A 14,434-nucleotide genomic window follows, 5' to 3' on the forward strand; every position below is an offset into this window, starting at 1 on the left:
CCCACTGCTCCCCTCAACCGTGTATTTCACGTGCCTTTTCTTCTTCATGTGCCGTGTATTTCACGTGCTTTTTCTGCGCCCCACTCTGTCTCTGGTGAATCCTCTCACCCCCGCACCTCTGGCCTGTACCCCAGTTCACATGCATAAATAAATACTTTTTTTAAAATAAAGAAAATGTTGATGTTGTTTCAACCTCTGATATGGACCAGGGGTAGAGTGTTTAAATTAAACTATGGGAGGAGGAACAAAGACTTAACATTGACAAACATGGACCGTGAAGGGTTAAGCCTAGAAAGAGCCAGGGAGACTAAACAGAAACAGGTGTCAGTGATTTTAACCTACTGGGGACCATTGAGGCCAAGAGCAGGGAAGACACTGAGCAATGAATCAGCCTTACTAACAAGCAGCATTGGTGGGACAGAGGTTGAGGAAGACACTGCAAATTTAGACATAAGCACAAGTAAAAACACAGTGACTGTGAGGGTGCCAAGACAAGAAATTCACTAGCCTCAAATTAAGCTTTTCTGTGAAAAGTTAGATATCATTATCACCCCACCAAGTAGACTCAGTTGAGGCTTTTCCCCTTCTGGAGTCCATGTAGGTAACGCCCCGCCCCCTCTGTCCCCCCAAGCCCTCCACCCCCCACTGGCCCCTGGCTGCCAGGTAGCAGCAGACATCCTTTGCAGCTTTCTCCCAAACTCTGCCTTGGGCTGTCTCTGCCACCAGCCTCTGAGGATAGCAGCTGAGGCTGGACCCACAATATTCCAGGTTCCCTACATCTAGCCCAAACGTATCTGCCAACCTTTCTCTTCTCATCTAGTCCCAACCTTTCTCTTCACATCTAGTCCCAGCCCCATGCAAATACAGTTGTCCACACAACTCATCTGGTGTCTTACCTCTCTGTGAACATTCTGCTTTTCTTTGTCAGCCTAATGCTCTCCCTACGGAGGTACCTGGGGCTGTTTTCCTGCTCTTCTCTTTCCCGGGCAGCTCCACCCCTACCCATTTACCATTTCTTCAAATTCTGCTTATTCTTTGTAATCAAATTGATACACCACAAAGTCATTGCTGCTCCCCCAAATGGATATGAATCTTCCCTCTAGACTACCAGAGAATCGTGCTCTCTAAAGCTTGAATCCTAGTCTGCTTGGTATTTGAAGCTAATCCTGTCTGTTTTCAATCCCTTCCTCTAGATGATGGTGAATTCCTTGTGGGTCTGGACCAAGTCTTGTCCTTTCTTATGTCTTATCCACCAGCACATTGCCTGGTTCATACAAAATGTTCAATAAATATTTATAGAATGAATGAGTATATGAATACCAGAAGGCATAGATGATTTTTGGGAGATCCCAGCGCCAATTTCAGATACAACATTCTCATTCTTAGTCCCCAGATCCTAAATAGGATCTTATTACAAGTCATGGATCTTGTCTTACTCCAGTAGAAAAGGGTTTCGCTATATATCTGGCTGAACTCAGGATCATATTATTTTCTGTGATTTCATCTCTCCATATCCTACTGTGAGCTACTGTCACAGGCGGTACAAAGATCCTGCCCTGGATATGCCCTGGGTTCAAACTTTAGTTCAGGTCACTTGCCCTTTTTTGTTCTTGGTAAACAAGTGTGTCCATCCCTGCCCTGCCTCCTTCTCAGTGCTGCTATGAAACCCCAGAAAAATATAGAACAGTTTGTTGCTTTTTTTTTTTAAATAGACTCTGGACTCAGGTGAAGGATAGTCATTAATGAGGCAATTAATCTGCTTTGGAATAAAGAAATCTGGATCCTGTCCTGGTGTAAGGAGGCTGTTTGTTAATCACTGTGTTGCCTTGGCCAGAGGCCTGGGACATGATGTTAAGTGATATAGATGGCACCAGTTAGGACAGAACAACGTATAGGGAAACAAGCTCAGATGTGGTGGAAAGTTCAAGGTAGAGATTCGTGAACACCAAGCAGAGAGCAGACTCTACCTGGAGCTGGTAATGAGATGATTGGGGTAATGTTGCAGAGAAATCGAAGTGTGGATTTTCAGGATTTTGAGGAAGGTGCTGTGTGTGTGTGTGTCCGTGTGTGTGTCTGGTATGAGGGATCAAAAAAATAATGATTGTCACTTGCTTGCACAACATTCTCAAACCATCATCTCTGAAGTCAAGAGAAGTATTTCCACATTTCAGGATAACCTCAGCTATAGGAGCATCTCAGTCTTAAACGTTCCTCTCGTTTCTTCTCCCTTCCTCTTTTACCTCAGCAAATACATACACCCAACTTTAGGGCCCTGGTGAAGGTGTGTGAGTGAGTGTGAGGTGAAACTGAGTGTGAGAGAGTGAAGCACCTTTTGCAAGGGGCAGAGCTGAAACTTTAATCTGATGCTCTAATTTTTTAAAAATATTTAACTCCTGGGCCCTCCCTGGTGGCGCAGCGGGTTAAAGCAGAGCACTGAGAAGCTAAAGCCACTTCCGCATGAGTTCGATTCCCGCCTGCCCCGGAGTTGATCACATGGCGCGGCAGACCTCTCCTGACCCGCCCGCTGCTCCCCTCAGCAGTGTGCTTCGTCGATATGCCTGTTCTGCTCCCCACTCTGTCTCTGGTGAATCCTCTCACCCTCCGCATCTCTGATTTGTACCCCAGTTCTGTACGAATAAATAAATCTTTTAAAAAAAAAATTTAACTCCCTCCCCCGTTATGCACAAAACATCAATGCTTACTATAGATTGTTTAAAGGAAGAAGCCAGACTAATATACATAAGAAAACATTATTCATCCATAATCTAACCTCTCAAGGTAACTTTCAATATTAGATCCATGTTTCCTTCCAGTGTTTTTTGACATGCTGAGAGTTTGCTAAATATAAAATTGTGTATTCTAGTGTAATTTCTACTGCATCATTATTTATGTAGTCCCTTCTCTACTATCAAACCCCATGCACACCCTTTTCCAAGCCCTTATAGCCTTCAAAACTCCCATTTGTTAAATCAGGTTGCACCCATGGCCCATCAGCCTGTTACAACTGAAGGGAGGATACTTTGAGCGTCTAATGGTAAGGCTATATTGAAAAGCTCAGCATGTGATGTGAAGAGGGTAGGGGTTTAGGGTTGGACCAGCAATAGGCTACTCTGGCTCCTTCCCTGGTAACCCCCCTGTCTTCTAACTGGGAACCATTCCAGAAGCTTCCCCACTTAAGCACTCCTTTCGTTATGCTCTCCTTGTCCTATGCTTTGCCCTTCAGTCCTCTTCTGTCTCCACTTCAACCTCTGGTGACTCTGAAGCAATAACCTGCTAGAGTGAATGGGATTTGATGATATTAAATGAAACTTGAGAGCACAAACAGGTTATTTTGTACTTTCCCAAGCTCACAGTAAAAAAAAAAAAAAAAAAAAAAGCGCTCTTATTCTATTGGTTTTATTGGTTTTTCCCTTTTGGGTTAATTCTCAATCTGCAGATGTTTGACTTCTCTTAAGAATTTTACAGGTGATGGAAACTGGTACAGTAGAGGTCCCAGCAGTAAGAGAGCAAATCTATGTGGAATAAACTTCCTAGAAATATTCACCTGTTGTCAGTTCTTTCTTTCATTGGTGGCACAGTTCTTCACTGAGGGAGGGAAAGTGGTGTGGCGGTCATCAGCGGATCAATCTCCCAGGAATTTAGATTACTGGGAACCCCAAATAATGCTCCATTGAGCTGTGGGTTTCCAGTATCAGAGTGGATAAGATTTGTATGATTAGGTGGCCCAAGGAAGGAAGGGGAAAATGGCTGCTTTTCTTCCTCAAACACACGTGCCTTTGCTTTTTCTAAAACTGTGGCTCTGCAGTCACACATATTCATTTTTTTTTTCACATCAAAGATAAGGCCCATGGCATACAACAGCATTTCTTAATGTGTGGTCCTTATACTACCTGTACAAGAAAAACTGAAGTTGAGGTCTGGCAACCGGCTTTGGAAAAGATACAGAGTGAGGCAGATGCATGCCCACAGCTCATCCCCAATGCTGCAGCTCCTGAAATGCTCTATGAGAAGAAATGGATGTCATGGCTAAGAGAGATGACCCCCTCTGGGGAGCACATACAGCATGTTAGCAAATGAGAAGCTCGGAGAAGAGTTTCTATAAGGATACATCTTACATTTACTTATGTAAGATTAATTAAGTAAAATATGATAGAGATAACCTAAACTCTTCTGTTATATTTTTTAATGAGGTAGTCTTCAAAGCACTGGGAGGCAGCAGGGGTGATAACAGTACAGGCTGTAGAAGGAGAGAGTCTTGCACTCAAGTCCAGTGGCATCTTATTACTATGTCGTTTTGGGAAAGTTCTCTGGACCTGTTTTCCTTTCTCTACCATGGGGATAATGATAATCCCATCTCATGGGATTATTGTGAGTTTTAAATGAATTAAAACAAGCAACAATTTTAGAATTGTATGTGGCACATGGAAAATATTCTATAACTGTTCTTATAATCACTGTCATGAGAAAATGCCCACACAATTGCTAAATAAAAAGCAAGGCCACGGAGAGTATGTATAGCCTACTTTAATTTGTGTAAATAAATTGTATAAAATAAATAAGCTCTTTGAAGACAAGTATGGAAGGATACTTACTATTCTGTGGACAGTGATTCCCTTTGGGGCTAGGGGACAGAGTAATACATTTTAGTTTAATACTTCGGTAAGGAGTATTATCTCCCACATCTGGGAGATAAAAAGGAATCTTCCAGAACTGAACCCCAGTGTAACCTGCATGATGAAGAATTCTCAAGTGGGAACATGGCCATCTTCTGTTTCTGGAGAGGCACATTCTGGTTACATTTAGCTTTTTTATCCTTTTCTTTTTGCCAGTCTCCCCGTTCTTCTGACTCATCGAGCTGTTTGCCTGCTGAGCCCTTCTACCTTCTGAACTCTGGTGGCTTTTCTTTATATAAACCTGCCTTGGTACACGTGAACTTGATGTCTTACTGCTGGACATTACATTCCACAGAGGTCAGCTCATGTTCCAGGCTACCGATTTTGTTTTGTTTCCTGATTGCTGCATCCAATGTGTCAGTGAAACTTCCTAGCTTCTAGTATCCATGCTCTCAGAGAACATGCCACCTTGATCTTCACATGAGGCATTGATAGAAATGGTGACTGTGTGGGACCGAGGAAGAGAACTGTGACATGTCACTAGCCACCCTGCTCCGTGGATCAGCACCACATACCTGCCAGCTCTGGAGTCACCTGCAGGCTCTTTTTCTTCACTTGATCTACAAAGGTTCATGAGAGCCGAAGTCAAAAGCCTTGTTAAAATCCAGACGCACCCTGTCTACAACATTCTCCTGATCCCCAAGCCTTGTAACCTTATCAGGAGAGCAAATTAAGTTAGTTCTGCTATGACTTCTTTTCCTAAAGGCCCTACTTAGTGTTATTACTAAAAGAGATTTGATTTAAGCCCAATTGTGGTTTCAATTTAGACATATTTACTGTATTTCCCTACCTGTTCAGTGTCCCTCGGTGTCCCCATAAGGTCTGCCTGGTGGCTAGAGGTAATTGAATATATAAATTCATGCAAAAAGGCTAGTGGAAAACAAAGGCTTTTATGTTCTATTTGTGATGTAGCAGCAAGAAAGAATTGTTGCCAAAGTCAAAATAATGACACATACCTTGGATTTTGAATTCTTAGTGTTTGACATTGCATTGTGATACATAGAAGGCATATTTTGCATAAGGGAGGATACTGATTCTCTTGATACTACAACAGGAAGATTATTTATCATTATAAATGTGATTTGAGCTTAGTATTAGCAACTATATCAGTTTCTATGGCTACTGTAACAAGTTACCACAAACTAGGAGGTTCAAAACAACAGAAATTTATGATCTCATATTCCAGAGGCCACAAGTCCAATAGAACTGACTGGGCCAAGATCAAGGTGCTCGTAGCGTCACAATTCCTGCAGAGACCCTAGGGGGGAATGCACACACACACACACACACACACATCTATATATGTTGTTGCCTCTTCCAGTTTATGGTGGTGGCTGGCATTCCTTGGCTTGTGGTTGCATCGCTTCAAGTTCTGCCTCCTCATCACATCACCTTCTTCTCTTTTTCTCTCCATAATCTCCACCTGACTCACTTGTGATTGCATTCAGGTATATGCAGGCAATCTCTCAAGATCCTTAACATTCCTCACATCACAAAATTATTTTTAAGGTAATATTCACAGGTTCTGGGAATCAGAATGTAGCTATTTAGAGGGGCATTCCTTAGTCAACCACAAAGACTAAAACTACTATTTCCCTTGTTATAATTTTCTCAGCTCCATAGTCTATCTCTGTATGAAACAGATAACCAGAATAGAGAAAAACAAAGTCTTGCAGGTATCATTCCCCTGTTTGTATGTCCCAATGTGGATCTTTCCACACATCTGCCCAGATCCTGAGCAAACAAACCCTTCTGGAAAACAGTGCAGTGTAATCCTCGCCCCAAATTCGTCTTTGCCAGTTTTCACTCATTTTGGTGGCTTTCAACCTCCACAGCATAATTGCTGATGCAGATTGAAACTTTAACAGGGGGAAAGATTGATTGGCTCACCAATAACATTTGTCTCTTGGGCTGGCAGTGAGTGCAGAGGAGCCATTTATACAATCTAATTATTACGTCAATTGGGGGATGGAGTAATGTTTCCCAGATGCCATTTGGCACCTGGAGAGCTGCAAATCAGCACTACCATATAAGAAATATTAATATAGACCATTGATTAGATTCATTGATCCCACCCTTTTCCCTCTCCCCTTTGGCTTGTTATTTTGGTTTGGAGTGAAATACAAAGGCTTTTCTTTGCCTCTTCTACTGCCATGTTTGGACGGGGAACTAGATTGATTAGATGTCTTCTACAATTAAATATACTTAATAAATGATGTGCACTCTAAACCATTGTCCCTTTTCCTGACCTTGTGTCATTCAAAATATTCATGTCCAGTGGACTCAAGATCTGAACTCCAAAGGACCCTGAGATTGGGAGGAGGAATAGGAATAACAAATCAGCTTTTGTGATACCTGCATCCTGGACCTGTGGAATAGTATTCAGACCTTTTAACCAAGTCCATCCCACTCACTATTACCAGAGCTTCTTGGTATTAAAGCATTATAAGTCCCCAAAAAGGGCTTAGAAATGATTCTCTGTATCAGTTACTATAGTTTTGGATTAGCTTCAATAGAATTTGGGACTCTAGAGTCTGGGGATACAGGATATTAGGATATTGGGGAGGTTTACTATCCCCTTTTCTCCTCTTTTTTCTCCCCAAAATATTCCCCCTCTTGTAGACAGACTCAGAAATTTCTTCATTAATTCACAATGCCTTTCATTGGGAGGAAAAAATAAGTTTAAAACTTTTGGCTTTAGATGTAGCTAAGCCTAGAGAGAAGGATCACACATAAATTTATACTAAGGAGTAAATGATTGCTACTACAACATCTTAGATGGTCTATCAGATTTGAAAGAGGGCTTCATAGCCCCCTAACCCAGGCTCATTCTTTTAAGGAGGAGGGAACTTAAAACTGGCCAGTCCAGAGTCTTACAGCAATTTTGTACCCCGTTGTATTCTGAAAGAAAATTTTAACAGGGAAACACTGTAAGGACACTGAAGACAGATACTTCTAATTTGTTTTTACCAAGTGTCAGTTCTGGAGCTTTCCAAAGTCATCTATAACATCAGGTCAATCACTAAAGGACATGAAGCAGTCCATCACCAATGTTCCAAACATACTCTTCCCTTGACCCTGTTCTAGTGGTAGTCACCAAAAGCCCACACATCTTATTTCCTTTTATCCCCTTAGCATCTAGCAGAGTGATTGTCACGTAGAAAGCACTCTGAAGGTGTTTAATGAATGACTGAATGTCCCCAGAAATAGGGAAGACTTTGCACTGAGCCCTCTATACTCTATCCTTGCCTTCCGTGCAACACTGCTGAAATGGCTGCCAGATTGAGCTTTGCTTTGGGTGGCACTAATAATAGTGTCAGTAGACAGGGAGCAAAGCAAATGCTACCAGTCTAGGGTTGAACTCACAGAATCAGCCCACCTTGAAGCCTATGAGGAGTCGGTCACACTGTGGTCTGGGACATAAGAAACAAAGATCATGGGGTCCATGGGGTCATGGAGGCCAGAGCCACCAACTCTACTCTGGACACTGTGGGCATCCTAGGGAAAGGAATCCAGCTACCAAATAAGATCCAGCACACACTCACCCAACAAACTTCTGATTCTCTTAGGAAGAACTCTTTCCTACCTGTGGTTTGAAGTACAAGGCAAGACTAGAAAGAATACCATAGGGATTGAATCAGAGCATTTGGATGCTCGTTGCTGATGGGAAAGAAATGATAAGGGTTTTTAATCTGGCAGGCTCTTCCCCTAGCTTTAATCCTACAATGCCCATTCCCAACAATTCTACCTGTTTGTTCTCTCCCTTTGCCGGTTCACCTGCACTCACCTGCAGCCACTGGGCCTGGGCATGCTCCTGGCCTTCAGCATGCCTACCTCTCATCGGGCTGCCTTGATTAGATCCCACTGTTCATGCCTTCTGTGCTTCATGGTAAAAGTTTTCAATCAAGGATGACCACGGGGAAACAGGCCAGTCCTTGAGGCAGGGCTACCCATCAGCCTCAGAGGAAAACAGCAGCCAGCAGCCAAGCCCATTCCTGTTGGCTGATGCCTCAGCATTGGCTGAGAGTCCAGAAAGCCCTTATTTGGCCTGAACCAATGAAAAGGATCTAAAGATGCAGTCTCTCTGGCCATTAAAGAGATACTTCCCCCTATGATTGGCCCTGTGGTACTTCACCTCAGGGTTCTCTCATTGGTTTGTTACAGCAGGCTGGCTGCCAAGGCACCCTGTGGTGAGCAGGCACTTACGTAGGCACCACACAGTCCAGCACAGCCTGCTGCTGGGCACTTAGGGGAGAGACAGATAAAGGAGAAGTTATCAAGAGCCTCCCTCTGCTTACCTGCTGACATTGTGGGGGCCCACCCACTTCCCCTTTCTGTGCCTCTCCCCTCAGTCTGGGCCTGCTCATTCACCTGGTCCCATTCCTCAAAGGACTTCGCTCCCAGGTATGGTGATGACTGACAACATAAGGGTAAGAAGTAGCCTTTTCTCAGGGTTATTTGCATTGTCGTAGGGGATTCCTGTGATGTGAAAGTCTTTGGTGGTCCAAAGAAATCAGAGATGTGTGTGCCAAATAGGACAGTTCCCATTTTGCAGATGAGGAGGCTAAAGTGAACTCAGAGAGGTTATGGAATTTGGTCAAAGGCAGAGAGCTAGTTAGTAGCCAGCCTCTTGAACATGGGCAAGGACATTTTCTGATTTATCACTAATGCATTTTGAACTGAGATATTTCGTATGAGGCTACCTTTCTACTCTTCAAGACACAGGTTTTCTGTCACCAAGAAACTCTTAGTCCCGCTGGGGAGATCTCCAGACCACCGATGTGGTCTAATTTACTTTCTCAATGAATTCAGCTCAGCTTTCACTGGCTAGAGAAGGAGGCTTGTGTCTGAGACACTCACATTTTTCTCTTCTTGTGATTATCTAACCACAGTAGTGAGCTGATTGTTACCTAGCCTCGAGAGTTTCATACCAGCTACATACATAGGAAGTTGTTCACCTGGGGACTCTGGCCACCAGCACCATGACGTTGGAGCCATCATTGTTTGAGATGCAGCAAAGAAGCAAATCAATTACTAAATTGAAAATGGTCTGAGCCTCCTAAGTTATTGCTACATTAACGATTGCTTCATTTTCTACACATTTACCCTCCAAATCCCTTTTAGGTTAGAAACCTGGGTTTATTGGTTCATGTTAGATGAGCCCCTGGAGAGCCCTGAAATCTTGGCCCTGGATTGCTCTGTATTATCAACAACAGAAAAGCATAAAGGGATGTTGATTGCTCAGTCCAGTCTTTCCTCTGTTTTTATTTTCTTGATGAGTCTGCTATCTTCATTCCCCTGTTCTAGTTCTTTAAAGGCCAACTCAAGTCCTTCTTAGGGATCCTTTACTTACTAGTGTTTTCTACATCATTCACTCCTTCCTTTGGATTCCTATTGCCCTTCCAGCCTGTCCCAAGAGATGACATTTAATCTTACTCCATTTTTTTATTTCTCAATATTGGTTTCATGTAGATCAGTCTCATCTTCTCAACTAGACTTTAAGTTTCATAAGAGCAGGGAACATATTTTGTACATTTCAGTGTGCCCCACAGGTCTGGTTAACATTCAAATTGGATAGAATCATAGCTTTTGTAATGACATAGAAGTAAAATAAACTTAAATGTATATCTCAAAACACAAACTTCTATGATAACAATTTTATAAAGTTGGAAAATAAAAATAAACAAACAAAAAGGAAATAAACTCACAATTATAAGTAGTAGATGACAAGTGTTAAATTTCATGTTTAGCTGACTCTCCAAATTATCAGCAAGGAACATGCATTACTCTTATAAGAAATAATAAATATCTTTAAAAGTATAATGATAGATTCATGGTTTTTTAAAATTAGAGCAGGAGAGACCTTAAGATCATATAGTTTCTGTCCCCTTATTTTGAGGCTGAAAGGCTAGGGCGAGTGCTGTGGGAGATAACGAGCTATAACTCAGACTCCATTCTCTAGGTCAAACACACCACTGCCCTAGGTTTCTGAAACTGGGCCTTCTAAACTCTCCTGGAATCCCCTTTCCATGTTGGGTTTCCTTTCTAGGTATTGGTTCTAGAAGTAGCTGAGTTGTTTTCTCTTGCTGAGTTTTCCCATGAGTAGGGAGTTTGACTTTGCTTTATGCTGTAGTCCCTTGCTAAGCTCTTCTGGAACTCTCCCCTTTGCCTTTGGGGCATCCCAGCACAACAATATATAGTAGCCCTGCCCCTAGGTGATGGAAAATAATTATAGCTAGCTCTATCCTTAACTGGCAATATAAAGTCACTGCCTTTTGAGTACTGGCTTTACAAGGTGATTTCAAACTCACTGCCATTCAATATCTTTGCAAAATCTGACTGACAGCAGTATTATTTAAGGAGAATCACCCATCCACTCTGTTCATGCTGGACCCAACAGAACAGCCCCAGGGATATGTCTGACCCATCTTTCCCTTCTAGTTAGGCCTATGTCAGCCAAAGCCCTATGGTCAGGTAAAACACTGGTCATTTTATGCACAGGACTAACCACTGATTGGACTAGTGGTGGTCATTTGATCCCATGATGTGGTAGAAGAGCTATGTAGTAGATTTTTTAATGCTGTTCCTCTTGCTAGTAGCACTTAATATGCCCACAATTGGACCTCTTTGTTAAATCTATGAAGTCTCTTGTTAAATGCATGTCTGTCGCTTATTTGGAGTGATAAACATGTGGGGATAAACATGTGGGGATATCTCACATCCTTCCATGATTTTATCCATCCATCAAACAAATACTGGGTTCTTGCTACAGACCATCAATCCTTCTTTGTACTTCCAGAATCCACAGAGCTTTGAAAAAAAAATTCACACAAGTTTGATGCTAAAATTAATTTTAAATAACATGAAGATATTAATCATCTTTATTTGTCCCATCTAGTATGAATATTCATGTATTGCATGACAGAAATATTAATTTTTGTTATTATGGGAACTAATCACAAACCTGCTAGAGGTGTTATGCAATATGGGTGCATTATACAGGATTACCTTCATAATTACCTGGATAAAGTCTCCAAATTTCTGAGTTCTGAAAAATATTGGCCCCAAAGATTTGGGATAAGGCATTTTAGTCCTGTAAGTTTCTGGGGTCTGATGATGGTGCGGTAGGTGGGGTGGAGAGCCTAAGCCAGAGGGCAGGGGACGCAGCACAACCAGGGGCACATTTTAGGAGAGGGGGAACTTACTGAAGTTTAAGTCAAGGAAACCCAGTGATGCCACACAGTCTTTTGTCTAGAGGGCATGAGCAAGGCTGAAAAACAGAAGACAAAATGAAAACTAAGAAGAAAGATACTGATAGAACTAAAGTGAAGCAAGAAGAGTTTAAGAATGGGAGGGGGGAGGAATGAGAAATGACCTACATAGCAACAGGGATAGTTATCTTTGACTCCAGCCAATTGATTGACAGCTCTTGATTATGAGTATTGATTGACAGCTCTTGATTATGGGTCAGGCTGGCTTTAAAGATGGAGAGTGGCAGATGGATACAGAGTGTAAGAAGACACAATCTCAGCCTTCCTTTTGTCTACCCCATTAGCGTGAAGAAGGGTCCTGGAGGATGGATAGAACTGGGGTCACAGTAGTTTGTGACAACGATACGTCTTTGACATTTCCAATCTTTGTATTTCTAAAGGTTTTTCTTGTGTGTGTGAAATATACCACACATAAAGAAGAGTACATAAACCCTAAATATACAATGTAGTGAGTGAAACACCCCTGTCAACTATCACCCAGTCAAAAACTACAAGGCTATCAGTGCCCCTGATGCCCACTTGCGCTCCTTCCCTAACCACACATCTTTCCTCACTCCCAGAGGCAACAGCTGTTCTGACTTTCACAAATCACACCCTTGCTTTTATTTATACCTGTGCACCTTAGCACACATCCATAAACATGGTAGTTTTGCCAGTTGACTTCTAGATGACCATGTAATATATACTCTTTTGTGTTGACTTCTTTCACTCAACACATGTTTGTGAAATTTATCTGTGCTGTTGCATGAAGCTCATTGTTCCTTGGCATTGCTGTGTAATAATTCCTTTTGTGCTTATGCCACAATTAATTTTTCCACTCTACTGTAAATGGGCACATGGGCCATTTTTCATTTGCAGTTATGAAAGCTAACATTTCATTTCTATAAATGTTTCTTATTCAACTTTGCTGCACATGTGTGTGCATTTCTGTTAGTGGAATCAATGCACCACAGACATTGCACATGTTCCATTTCAGTAGATGCTGTTAACCATTTTTCCAAAGTGTTGTACCAACTTACACTCTTCTACTGCTCAAAATTATTGTCAACACTTAGCATTGACACTTTTTAAAACTATAATCATTGAGATGATAGTGCAGTGGTAGTTCGCTGTGGTTTAATATTTCTCTGTTCACTAATGAAATTGAGAAACTTTTCATACGTGTATTAGCCCTTTGTATATACTTTTATAAAATTCTTATTAAGTCTTTTGTCCACTTTTTTCCTACTGGGTTGTCTGCCCTTTCCTTATTCATTTGTAAGAATTCTTTACACATTCTATATGCAAACTCTGTCTATGGCATGTACTACAAATACGTTGTCCAGCATAATTGACTCCCATGAATACTTCTGGAGTCTCATTTTCTTCTTGTAATTTCTATTAGGATCCCAGGCCTAAATGGCCACTATTTTTTGAGGGCCTTAACAAACTCACCCAAGCCCTGGGGTGAGTCCCTCATTAACACTGCAGGGTTGTTTCTTCCCCTTACTGTACTTGTTCGCTTTCACTCTCTCCCTGATCTTAACTGTGTCTCTTCCATGCTTCCTTCAGACTTTGCCCCTTTCTAAGAGATTGCTTATTGTCCATGGGATGAGTAGAAAAATCTTTTCTCTATCATGGTACCAAGACTTGTCAGATTGGCCACGTTCTACTAATAGGTGAGAAAATCATCAATCTAGAAAATGTGGAGATCATTCCTTCTCTTTTTAATGATGGAGAATTGAAATCTCAGAGAAATTATAGGACTCATCCAAGGTCATTCTGCAAGCTAGTGGCCAAACGAGGTCCAGAACCCAGATCATTTGCATGTGGGTTGCTGGTTTTCCAGCTCCATTATGCCAGGAAAGACCAGGCTACACAGGTACACGTTGACTAGTATTTTTTCTTCTTAAAATAAGTATTGTCCATGCCTGTGTAAGAACGTAATCAGTACAGACTATGGCTCATGTCTGTCTGGACCCAGGTTGAGAGATCACATCACCTCTGCTACTTTCCCATCTCCTGGCTGTCAAAGCCTGAAGGACAACAAATGGCTTGAGTAATGAGATGAGTTAAGATAGTGTCTCCCACGCTGAATTATGTGCCAGTTCCAGGACTACAGGATTCTGCCACAATCCATTTACACAAGAAATTAAATTGAAGATAGCAATGTAATATTCATATATTAAATCCTGGCGGACAATCAAAGTAATTAAGGCCAAATGCTCTGAATCATCCTGTGGCATCACGAATATTCTATTGCTGGGTTTTTAGAAGGACTTATTTCTACAGCCAATTATCTTGGAAATCATTAAGCCTCCTTTGGAATGTGAATAATTTGAAAGCCACCACAATACCCAGTGATAGTCAAGACCCTGTGCTCCCAGAAGAGGAGGATTCTGTCAGGAAGGGGTGAAGGTAGGCAAAGAAAGTCTGCTTTTGAGAAACTAGAGTTAGAGGATAGGAACAGGCCTCTGGCCCATCCTTCATTGTGTTTTTAAAAAGGATTGA

At 41.9% G+C, this 14,434-nt stretch overlaps 1 protein-coding gene across 1 annotated transcript in view; it reads left to right on the forward strand.

The window, feature by feature from the left end:
* Positions 1-9,008: 9,008 nt before the first annotated feature.
* The window catches only part of ARHGAP36 (Rho GTPase activating protein 36), a 52,588-nt gene continuing 47,162 nt past the window's right edge, over positions 9,009-14,434 (forward strand). Inside the window, exon 1 of the mRNA XM_012727096.1 lies at positions 9,009-9,077. The gene's annotated coding sequence lies outside the window, so the exon portion shown is untranslated. The remainder of the gene's footprint in view (positions 9,078-14,434) is intronic.

Source organism: Condylura cristata, unplaced genomic scaffold (genome assembly GCF_000260355.1).
Source record: "Condylura cristata isolate star-nosed mole 26May11 unplaced genomic scaffold, ConCri1.0 scaffold00019, whole genome shotgun sequence".
NCBI classification, from domain to species: domain Eukaryota; kingdom Metazoa; phylum Chordata; class Mammalia; order Eulipotyphla; family Talpidae; genus Condylura; species Condylura cristata.